Source organism: Oncorhynchus masou, chromosome 23, assembly GCF_036934945.1.
Source record: "Oncorhynchus masou masou isolate Uvic2021 chromosome 23, UVic_Omas_1.1, whole genome shotgun sequence".
Classification (NCBI taxonomy): Eukaryota; Metazoa; Chordata; class Actinopteri; order Salmoniformes; family Salmonidae; genus Oncorhynchus; species Oncorhynchus masou.
The window spans coordinates 3961678-3974204 of NC_088234.1; the positions used below are offsets into that span (position 1 = coordinate 3961678).

General features: G+C 46.1%; 1 long non-coding RNA gene and 1 pseudogene across 1 annotated transcript; both read right to left on the reverse strand.

The window, feature by feature from the left end:
- Window positions 1-3047: 3047 nt before the first annotated feature.
- LOC135509878 (uncharacterized) lies at window positions 3048-3413 on the reverse strand. Its single transcript, XR_010451003.1, has 3 exons — window positions 3386-3413; window positions 3199-3302; window positions 3048-3072 (listed from the first exon to the last, which is right to left on the reverse strand). It is a non-coding gene; the product is annotated as an uncharacterized LOC135509878 (long non-coding RNA).
- Window positions 3414-7755: 4342 nt separating this feature from the next.
- Window positions 7756-12527, reverse strand: part of LOC135510186 (RING finger protein 150-like) — a 34562-nt pseudogene continuing 29790 nt past the window's right edge.

Below are 12527 nucleotides of genomic sequence, written 5' to 3' on the forward strand. Positions count from 1 at the left end.
TGTGTGTGTACCCTGTGTGTGTGTGTGTGTACCCTGTGTGTGTGTGTGTGTACCCTGTGTGTGTGTGTGTGTACCCTGTGTGTGTGTGTGGACACCCATACTACTAATTCTGTAAATTCTGGATGCCCCCAAAACACCAACCGTGCCGTTACCATGGTTACAAACACCACGGAAGAGGAGGGGTCGTAACTAACTGTCAGGCGGTCGGATTGCAGAGAGCCTTGATGATCCACTCCCTTTATGTGGACGACTCTAGGGATGGATACCCAATCCTCTAAACTTCTACCCCCCCCCCTGGAAGTGTGCACTTGTTCCCTCTCCCTCATCGATTTGAAAGTAATGGATTCAGGGCAAGAAATACACGGTGGAAACGAACCCACTCCTCTCATTGAAAATGACGTCCGACCTTGAATCATACCGGGAGTAGTTGGGGAAAGAGGGAACTATAATCCCCCTCGGGGCTCCTATAATCTCTCTCATCAGGTCCCCCTCTGGGCTCCTATAATCTCGCTCATCAGGTCGCCCCACCTCGGGGCTCCTATAATCTCTCTCATCAGGTCCCCCTCGGGGCTCCTATAATCTCTCTCATCAGGTCCCCCTCGGGGCTCCTATAATCTCTCATCAGATCACCCCCTCGGGGCTCCTATAATCTCTCATCAGATCACCCCCTCGGGGCTCCTATAATCTCTCTCATCAGGTCCCCCTCGGGGCTCCTATAATCTCTCTCATCAGCTCCCCCTCGGGACTCCTATAATCTCTCTCATCAGCTCCCCCTCGGGGCTTCTATAATCTCTCTCATCAAGTCACCCCCCTCGGGGCTCCTATAATCTCTCTCATCAGGTCCCCCCTCGGGGCTCCTATAATCTCTCTCATCAGGGCTCCTATAATCTCTCTCATCAGGGCTCCTATAATCTCTCTCTTCAGCCCCCCCCAGGGCTCCCGGGTGGCATAACATTCTAAGTCACTGTATCTCAGTGCTAGAGGTTTCACTACATACCCTGGTTCGAATCCAGGCGGAATCACAACCGGCCGTGGTTGGGAGTCCCATAGACGCTGGGCACACAATTGGCCCAGTGTCGTCCGGGTTTGGACTTGCGGTGTCAAACATAAAATGTCCGTCATTGTAAATAAGAATTTGTTAATAACGGACTTGCCAAGTTAAAATAAAAAGGTCAAACATAAAATGTCTAGGATCAGGTAAACATGTATCAATCCTCTCAGAGTAGGAGTGCTGATCTAGGATCAGCACAAGCTTCAGCCAACATGTCCTGGGCCTGTATTCAGTTAGTGGCTAGATTGGCTAAAGCCTAAACTGATCCTAGGTCAGCACTCCTACCCTGAGAGGCTTTATGACTACTGGCCCTGGTGTACGATTCCAAATCCACGCAGTTGTGAGGATTGTTGTTGACGCTCTGCCTGACAGGTGGCCGGGTCTATTCTCTGATCTCACAGTCAAATCCTTTGGGAGTGAAGTCATTTGAATAGCAGGGGAGGAGAACATAGGAGCTTACAAAGCAGAGCCCAGCTTTTTAGAAAGACATGTCTATGATCTCTCTCTCTCACGCCTGTCAATTTGACAGGGGGAGGGGTTGTGTTTGCACGGAGACACATAATTGGCTGTCTCTCTCTATCGTCTCGTCGATGATCGCCAGGCACAGGCAAGCTTCATTACCTGTCCTGTCATAGCCAGAGCCCTTCTGATCACAGAAGATGTGTCTCAGCGTGTGATTCGCCCCCGGCCTGTGACGTAGGGCCGGGCTGATTTACAGTCTCACGTCGCAATTGGATGTTGATCCATGTTTTTCAAAATGTCACAATTTTGAAGTTGTTCCAAACACACAAAACAGTGTTTAAGATAACCAATCAGAGTTAGTGCCTAACCTTTAACCAGAGTTAGTGCCTAACCTTTAACCAATCAGAGTTAGTCCCTAACCTTTAACCAATCAGAGTTAGTGCCCAACCTTTAACCAATCAGAGTTAGTGGATAAACGTTTATCTTTAAGGCTAGGGCCAAGGTTTGGGATAGACTCAAAACATTTTATTTTATTTTTTAAACCAACATTATGATGCAACCTTTGGAATCAGAGGCTGCCGTTACCTACCTGAAGGTAACAGCGCTCACTGTTGCCCCTAGTGGTCGGTTCCCACATCGTTTCCCCGACATCCTCAGACATCGAATAATGACTTCTGTCATGGGTGACCTGGCTGTGGTAATACGGCCTAAAAATCATACCTAAACATTTAAAAATAATAATAATAATAATTCTTTAAATAACACTGTCATTTTAAAAAGGTAAAACACAAAACAGAAAGCAATAGTCTAAAGTTCTGGGTTTGTGAAATCATACCTCGGTCAAAAATAAGTCCTTCCACAACCATAAAACACACTAATAACTGTATAGTTTTATCAAAATAGTTTAAACCTGCTTTTTGTTTTTGTTTTGTTTTGTTTTGTTGTTGCAAATAATCAATGATCTCGCTTGTAAGTCTATGAAAATGTCCTTTTTATTAGAACCGTGACCAGTACCATGCATAAAACGCACATTCAACGAACAATGACCAACTTCTGGAAAGCAGGCATGATAGAATATTGAATAACAGGTGTCGTCAACAAAATCTCTCAAATGAAACACGCTGGACTGTTTGAACAGGACGGTCACGTTGAAAATCAGTTGGCCTTATTTCTCAGAGTTAGAATGAGTTGACAATTCTTTATACAATAGTGCTTTATGCTTATTGCACAGTTTTTATTTTTTTTTATGTTTAAAAAGACAAACAGCAAGTAGAATAGTACCTGGCTACCATGAGCGAAGATGCACACAGCAGAAGGAGCGAAGAAGACGAGACAAGATGACAAACTCTCAGGCAAAAAAAACAACCCCCCAAAACACAGAATAATGTTTTTGTCAATACAGGCATTTGGAATATCACACAAAAAAAACATACAATTGAAATGAGTTTGATATAAAAAAAATACAAAATAAAAATAAAATCGCCCAGCCCCTCGTGTGTGACGACACAGCATCCGAATGGGCCACTGGGGAGGTGGGGGGATCTCTCTCTGTACATAACCTCAATATGGTTGTTCCTCAGGGAGGTGGAGGATCTCTCTCTGTACATAACCTCAATATGTTTGTTCCTCAGGGGAGGTGGGGGTACATCTCAATATGTTTGTTCCTCAGGGGAGGTGTACATAACCTCAATATGGTTGTTCCTCAGGGGAGGTGGGGGATCTCTCTCTGTACATAACCTCAATATGGTTGTTCCTCAGGGGAGGTGGGGGATCTCTCTCTGTACATAACCTCAATATGGTTGTTCCTCAGGGAGGTGGGGGATAACTCAATATGTTTGTTCCTCAGGGGAGGTGGGGGGATCTGTACATAACCTCAATATGTTTGTTCCTCAGGGGAGGTGTACATAACCTCAATATGGTTGTTCCTCAGGGAGGTGGGGGATCTCTCTCTGTACATAACCTCAATATGGTTGTTCCTCAGGGAGGTGGGGGATCTCTCTCTGTACATAACCTCAATATGGGGGATTGTACATAACCTCAATATGGTTGTTCCTCAGGGGAGGTGGGGGATCTCTCTGTACATAACCTCAATATGGTTGTTCCTCAGGGGAGGTGGGGGATCTCTCTCTGTACATAACCTCAATATGGTTGTTCCTCAGGGGAGGTGGGGGATCTCTCTCTGTACATAACCTCAATATGGTTGTTCCTCAGGGAGGTGGGGGATCTCTCTGTACATAACCTCAATATGGTTGTTCCTCAGGGGAGGTGGGGGGGGATCTCTCTCTGTACATAACCTCAATATGTTTGTTCCTCAGGGGAGGTGGGGGATCTCTCTCTGTACATAACCTCAATATGGTTGTTCCTCAGGGGAGGTGGGGGATCTCTCTCTGTACATAACCTCAATATGGTTGTTCCTCAGGGGAGGTGGGGGGATCTCTCTGTACATAACCTCAATATGGTTGTTCCTCAGGGGAGGTGGGGGATCTCTCTCTGTACATAACCTCAATATGGTTGTTCCTCAGGGAGGTGGGGGATCTCTCTGTACATAACCTCAATATGGTTGTTCCTCAGGGGAGGTGGGGGGATTGTTCCTCAGGGAGGATCTCTCTCATAACCTCAATATGTACATAACCTCAATATGGTTGTTCCTCAGGGGAGGTGGGGGGATCTCTCTGTACATAACCTCAATATGTTTGTTCCTCAGGGGAGGTGGGGGGGATCTCTCTCTGTACATAACCTCAATATGGTTGTTCCTCAGGGGAGGTGGGGGGATCTCTATGGTTGTTCTCTGTACATAACCTCAATATGGTTGTTCCTCAGGGGAGGTGGGGGATCTCTCTCATAACCTCAATATGTACATAACCTCAATATGGTTGTTCCTCAGGGTTCCTCAGGGAGGTGGGGGATCTCTCTCTGTACATAACCTCAATATGGTTGTTCCTCAGGGGAGGTGGGGATCTCTCTCTGTACATAACCTCAATATGGTTGTTCCTCAGGGGAGGTGGGGGATCTCTCTCTGTACATAACCTCAATATGGTTGTTCCTCAGGGGAGGTGGGGGGGGATCTCTCTCTGTACATAACCTCAATATGGTTGTTCCTCAGGGGAGGTGGGGGATCTCTCTGTCATTTATTTGTGTTTTCTCCCCCCCCCCCACACACACACCCTAAAGCTGTATGTGTGCTCTTAACAGAACCGGTTGTCATTATACACACAGCCTCTGTAGGGCAGCGGGAGGATCCCGGTGACTCGGTTCCTGCTGTTGCCAAACACGGTACCGTATCACATCTATTCCCCTCCTCTCATTGGAAACCATCCAGTTCAGACCAACACTTTCAGAATCCTGAGGGGAGTGAACAAGTGCCTAGTTCAACTCACGCTTGGCTATTTATCTACACACACACACACACACACACACACAAAGATCGTTTGTCACCTCGATCCAGAATATATTTTATTGAGTCATCGTCGAGCTGTTTGTTTCAGGTCAGTAATACGGTGACTCTCTCTTTGTGTCGGTACAAAAATAAAACATTTATGTTTTTATCAAAATAGTTGTTATAATACTATACTAATATAATAATAATACTCTCTTTCCCATCACACACTCAGTGAGCATACGGCTCTGGTCAAAAGTAGTGTTACTGTATAGGGAATAGGGTGCCATTGAGAATACACAGACATGTTATTTTGTAGCCAGTCCCTCCCACCCAAAACACCCAACAAATAACGTTCCAGAGGAGGTTCTGAGAAGGATTCTAGAACGTTCCAGAGGAGGTTCTGAGAAGGATTCTAGAACGTTCCAGAGGAGGTTTTGAGAAGGATTCTAGAACGTTCCAGAGGAGGTTCTGAGAAGGATTCTAGAACGTTCCAGAGGAGGTTTTGAGAAGGATTCTAGAACGTTCCAGAGGAGGTTTTGAGAAGGATTCTAGAACGTTCCAGAGGAGGTTCTGAGAATGATTCTAGAACGTTCCAGAGGAGGTTCTGAGGAGGATTCTAGAACATTCCAGAGCATTGCTGTAACATCTGATTGTCAAAAAAGGGGAGTTATTGGGCAAGAACATAAATAACACAACCAACTCTGATTGGCCAATTAAGTCAGAAAAGGGTAGTAAAAAAACCAAACAGAAAATAAAACAACGCTTTACTGTGAGATCATCGTACAGGTACAGACAGACGGACGGACAGACGGACGGAGGATAAAAGAACGTACTTCTTCCAGATATATAACCATAGAATATACACAGGTAGACTGAAGGAGAGAATACTGACGTTCTACTTTAAAAATAGCATTTACTACAACAATACTGCACTATGGAGTGGTGTGCTCTTATCCATGGTTACCAGTAGTAGAGACCGTGTCAGCCCAGACAGAAAAACCTAAGTATAGTAAAGGGAAGGCAGTGCTCAGTTCACTGACTACATCTCCCAGAGGTCTTTTGAGGCTTTTTCAAAATAAAATGTCCACCGTCATATAGGCTCCAGTTCTTGGAAGTTCTGTTTCAAAATAGTAGTTTTAGAAATCTGGTTTAAAGATTCACAAAAAGGTTCTGTTGATTCCATACTGCTCAGTGTGTGTGTGTGTGTGTGTGAGATCAGAACTCTTATTGTGAAACATTTCCAGGGCTCCAGGTGACAGGAACCTCTTCATTGACACACAGAAGAACCCCACCAGGAAACGGGAACTAACCAGTCAGATCGCTCCATCACCAGCTGAGTCTATTCTCTACGTAGGCAAGGCCACAGAGTTGCATCTCTAGCGTACACTATACATGGTGTCCAAACCCATATGGGGTTTATCCGCGTAGGTACGGCTCATATTACAAAACACACCAATTGTTGCTTTGGAGCGCCTACAGATGGAACACTATGGAGTTTCCCAGGAGGACTGGGTAAGGTCAAAATGTCAGAAATATGCCACATTTGATTAATACTTTATTTTTTTAAATTATGCTTTAGATACAAAATGTAAAAAATGTGAATAATTCCTTCCTCCAAAAAGGACCATTCTATTCTATGGATACGATTTCCAGAACATCCCACAAATGTGGTTCTTTTTTGTCCTTGTTTCATCTGGAATCACTCACAGGTGGGTTTATCCAGGTAGGCCCATTCCAGGTGGGTTTATCCAGGTGGGTTTATCCAGGTAGGCCCATTCCAGGTGGGTTTATCCAGGTGGGTTTATCCAGGTAGGCCCATTCCAGGTAGGTTTATCCAGGTAGGCCCATTCCAGGTAGGTTTATCCAGGTAGGCCCATTCCAGGTAGGCCCATTCCAGGTAGGTTTATCCAGGTAGGCCCATTCCAGGTAGGCCCATTCCAGGTAGGCCCATTCCAGGTAGGTTTATCCAGGTAGGCCCATTCCAGGTGGGTTTATCCAGGTGGGTTTATCCAGGTAGGCCCATTCCAGGTAGGTTTATCCAGGTAGGCCCATTCCAGGTAGGTTTATCCAGGTAGGCCCATTCCAGGTAGATTTATCCAGGTAGGCCCATTCCAGGTAGGTTTATCCAGGTAGGTTTATCCAGGTAGGCCCATTCCAGGTAGGTTTATCCAGGTAGGCCCATTCCAGGTAGGTTTATCCAGGTAGGCCCATTCCAGGTAGGTCCATTCCAGGTAGGTTTATCCAGGTAGGCCCATTCCAGGTAGGTTTATCCAGGTAGGCCCATTCCAGGTAGGTCCATTCCAGGTAGGTTTATCCAGGTAGGCCCATTCCAGGTAGGTTTATCCAGGTAGGCCCATTCCAGGTAGGCCCATTCCAGGTAGGTTTATCCAGGTAGGCCCATTCCAGGTAGATTTATCCAGGTAGATTTATCCAGGTAGGCCCATTCCAGACAGGTTTATCCAGGTAGGCCCATTCCAGGTAGGTTTATCCAGGTAGGCCCATTCCAGGTAGGTTTATCCAGGTAGGCCCATTCCAGGTAGGCCCATTCCAGGTAGGTTTATCCAGGTAGGCCCATTCCAGGTAGGCCCATTCCAGGTAGGTTTATCCAGGTAGGCCCATTCCAGGTAGGTTTATCCAGGTAGGCCCATTCCAGGTAGGTTTATCCAGGTAGGCCCATTCCAGGTAGGTTTATCCAGGTAGGCCCATTCCAGGTAGGTTTATCCAGGTAGGCCCATTCCAGGTAGGCCCATTCCAGGTAGGTTTATCCAGGTAGGCCCATTCCAGGTAGGTTTATCCAGGTAGGCCCATTCCAGGTAGGTTTATCCAGGTAGGCCCATTCCAGGTAGGTTTATTCCAGGTAGGTTTATCCAGGTAGGCCCATTCCAGGTAGATTTATCCAGGTAGGCCCATTCCAGGTAGGTTTATCCAGGTAGGCCCATTCCAGGTAGATTTATCCAGGTAGGCCCATTCCAGGCAGGTTTATCCAGCCTACAGGTATGTCTCTGTCCTCTGTCCCAAGTTAGATTTGTCCCAAGTATAGTCAAGACAATACAGAACCAAGGTAACCCAGACTCACCCCGGTAAGACCTTGTTCTGGTCCTGGTGTGGCCCGGGTCTCAGGACTTGGTGTCCCCAGCAGGGGCTGGTTGTTCCAGTGAAAGGTCTTCGTCCGACAGCCCCGTTTCTACAGCGAACACCAGGGACGCACTGCTCGTCACGGGCAGGAGTTCACCTAGAGACGAGGATGAGAGACGAGAGGGGGGATGCGAGGGAGAAGGGGGAGAGCGAGGGAGAGGGGGGGGAGAGGGGGATGAGAGACAAGAGGGGGGATGCGAGGAGAAGGCGCGAGGGAGAGGGGGTGTGAGAAGAGAGGGGGGGATGCAAGGGAGAAGGCGAGGGAGAGGGGGGTGTGAGACGAGAGGGGGGATGCGAGGGAGAAGGGGATGCGAGGGAGAGGGGGTGTGAGACGAGAGGGGGGATGCGAGGGAGAAGGCGCGAGGGAGAGGGGGTGTGAGACGAGAGGGGGGTGCAAGGGAGAAGGGGGATGGAGGGAGAGGGGGTGTGAGACGAGAGGGGGATGCGAGGGAGAGGGGGGATGTGAGGGAGAGGGGGTGTGAGACGAGAGGGGGGATGCGAGGGAGAGGGGGGGGGTGTGAGGGAGAGGGGGGTGTGAGACGAGAGGGGGGGATGCGAGGGAGAGGGGGGGATGTGAGGGAGAGTGTGCAATTCATAAAGTAACCACCAGGTGGCACTATGAGTGCTGCACCCCACCCTTTCTCTCACCTGTGTGTGTGGGTATCAGTAGTCTCACCTGTGTGGGTATCAGTAGTAACAGTAATGGGACTGTCCCTCAGAGGGTCTGGGTCATGGTAGTCTTGGGGTAGCCCCACCCTCCGCATCCCCGGGTCTAGAACCACCGACCCCCCCTCACTGATGGTCCCGTCACTGGATCCCGCCGACACCACAGCCTCCAGGACCAGACCCTCCACCCCCACCCCACCCACCATCTCATAGTCCAAGGGCAGGTCATCCAGACAGTCTGCATTTAACTGGAGGGGAGAGAGAAGAGAGAGAGGGAGAGAAGAGAGATGAGACGGGGAGGGGATGAGCGTGACGGGGAGGGGATGAGAGAGACGGGGAGGGGATGAGAGAGACGGGGAGGGGATGAGCGAGACGGGGAGGGGATGAGCGGGGGGAGGGGATGAGAGAGACGGGGAGGGGATGAGAGAGGCGGGGAGGGATGGAGAGAGGGGATGAGAGAGGCGGGGAGGGGATGAGAGAGACGGGGAGGGGATGAGAGAGACGGGGAGGGGATGAGAGAGAGTAAGGAGGGGAGGAGAGAGCAGTGAAAGAGCAGAGAGAGAAACAGTTCAGTATATGTGGGTTCAGTTCAAACATATTCAATGGTGTTGGTGAGAGGTAGTCAAGTTTAGATTCATTTGAGTCCAGCGAGGGAGTCAAGTTTAGATTCATTTGAGTCAATTCAAATCTGATGGTGACCAACAGAAGAAAAAAAAGCAGCATTTGATTCATTTGAATGAGTGACTTTGATTCTGAAATGACTCACAGCAATGCCCAGGGCTTTGAGGATGTCTATCTTACACATGGGACAGGTCCTGTGATCCAGCAGCCAGGGGTCCACACAGTTCTTATGGAACAGATGTCTGAGAGGAGATAGAGGTTATAACATGTTTATAAAAAGGTCTATGACAGGTTATAACAGGTCTATAACATGGGACAGGTCCTGTGATCCAGCAGCCAGGGGTCCACCCAGTTCTTATGGAACAGATGTCTGAGAGGAGAAACACAACCATGGCTTTTATAAAACCATTCATAATGAATCGGTAACACGTTCATAACGGGAGGTTTACGACACGAGTGCTTGAGGTAGGTTTAGTAGCAGGGTAAGTGTTTATAACAGTTTCTCAAGTGTTTATAAAAAAAGGATTACAAATGTGTTATAAACAGGTGTAATAAAGCCAGTCTCCTTTTAACCTCGTTTAACTCCTGATTTACTGAACAAAAAGGAGATATTAAAGGGCCAGTCTCCTTGGTTCCCCTACGGGAACTCCACCCCCCCGTTCAGCTGAAAAGGTGGCGCAGGGAATGCAAAAATATTATTCCGAAATATTTAACCTCTTGAAACTCCCCATCCCGGATCCGGGATCGTGACTAAAGCCTCAGGCTCATTAGCATAACGCAACGTTAACGATTTCTGAAAATCGCAAATAAAATTAAAATAATGCGTTTGCTCTCAAGCTTAGCCTTTTCTTAACAACACTGTCATCTCAGATTTTCAAAATATGCTTTTGAACCATAAAAATTGACTAATTTGTGTAAGAGTATGCAAAGCTAGCATAGCATTTTGAGTAGCATTTAGCACGCAACATTTTCACAAAAACCAGATAACCAAATAAATAAAATCATTAACTTTGAAGAGCTTCGGATGTTTTCAATGAGGAGACTCTCAGGTACATAGCAAATGTGCAGTTTTTCAAAAAAATATTATTTGTGTAGGACAAATCGCTCCGTTTTGTTCACGTTTGGCTATGAAAAAAACCTGTATACAGTTATAGCCTGAAGCTCATTAGCATAATGTAACGTTAACGCATCTAGCACGCAACATTTTCACAAAAGCCAGATAACCAAATAAATAAAATCATTTACCTTTGAAGAGCTTCTGATGTTTTCAATGAGGAGACTCTCAGTCACATGCCAAATGCGCAGTGTTTCCTGAAAGCGTCTGTGTGTAGGAGAAATCGTTCCGTTTTCTACATTGCGCCTGGCTACTGAAACGAACCGAAAATGCAGTCACCTACAACGTAAAACTTTTTCCGGATTAACTACATAATATCGACCGAAACATAGCAAACGTTGTTTGGAATCAGTCCTCAAGGTGTTTTTTCACATATCTCTTCATTGACATGCAGTTCGTGGAAGCTTGCTTTCCTCTCTGTATTCCTTGGAAAAATACTGGCAGGTGACTTTTGCACACCAATTTCGGCGCAGGACACCGGGCGGACACGTGGTAAATGTGGTCTCTTATGGTCAATCTTCCAATGATCTGCCTACAAATACGTCACAATGCTGCAGACACCTTGGGGAAACGACAGAGAGGGTTGATTCATTCCTCTTGCGTTCACAGCCATATAAGGAGATCATGACAAACAGAGCCTCAAAAATCCTTGTCATTTCCTGGATGCCATCTCATCTTGGTTTTGCCTGAAGCTCACGTTAAAGGGCACGCACAGAGAAGATCTTTGTATTTCTGGACACGTCAGAGTGTTTTCTTTCGAACAGTAGCAATTATATGCATAGTCGAGCATCTTTTTGTGACAAAATATCTTGTTTAAAACGGGAACGTTTTTCATCCAAAAATGAAATTGCGCCCCTAGAGTTCCAAGAAGTTAACCTCCACACATTAACAAGTCCAAACCTCAAATGAAAGATAAACACCTTGTTCATCTACCCAGCGTGTCAGATTTTTAAAATGTTTTACGGCGAAAACACAACATATATTTATGTTTGACCACCACCAAAACAAAGAAAAAACGTAGCCATTTTTTCCAGCAAAAGATAAAATGACAAAAGCAGGATTTAAAAAAAAAATCGTTCACTAACCCTTCGAAAATCTTCATCAGATGACAGTCATATGACATGTTACACAGTACATTTGTTTTTTTCAATAATATGCATTTTATATCCATAAATCTCGGTTTACATTGACGCCATGTTCAGAAAATCCTCCAAAATATCCGGAGGAATTATAGAAAGCTACGCCAGATAACAGAAATACTCATAAACTTTGACTAAAGATACATGTTATACATATAATTAAAGATACACTGGTTCTTAATGCAACCGCTGTGTCACATTTCTTTTTTACGTTACGAAAAAAGCCTACCATGCAATAATCTTAGACGGCGCTCAGACGAAACAATATTTCTCCGCCATGTTGGAGTCAACAGAAATACAAAATTACAACATAAATATTCCCTTACCTTTGATGATCTTTCATCAGAATGTAGTGCAAGGAGTCCTAGTTCAACAATAAATCGTTTTGTTTCATAAAGTTCAATTCTAGTGTCCAAGTAGCAGCATTTGCGACCACTTTCAGCTCAAATGCCCAAAAAATGACTTCTGGTCCAAGGATAACTTTGCATCAAAACTTCCAAATGACATATTACAGGTCAAAGAATTTGCTCAATATGTATTTTTCGTACAGGGTTCTGCAACTGGCGGCCTGCGAATCAAATTTGGCCCACGTGTGGTTTTATTTGCCCTCCCGCCAAGTTTTCCCCCCAAAAATTTTTACATTTTTTTTATTTATTTTTGGTGGACATAAGTCTGCAAATACAACAGGAAATCAGCTCAGTCCACAAATGATGTTCTGGACCATCTGTTTTGGGGGTGCTTCTTGGGGTCAATTTGCAGTCCACAAATGATGTTCTGGACCCCGACCTTCCACTCAAGAGAGAAAGAAGAAAATATTTAACCGTTTTTACAGTCTTATGTGTCCAGATGAATTCATGGAAACCATTTTGTTGTTTCTCCTTTTAAAGGAAGTCACTAACGAGCTTTAGCACAAATTGGGGCTCCCGAGTGGAGCAGCGGCCTAAGGCACTGCATCGGAGT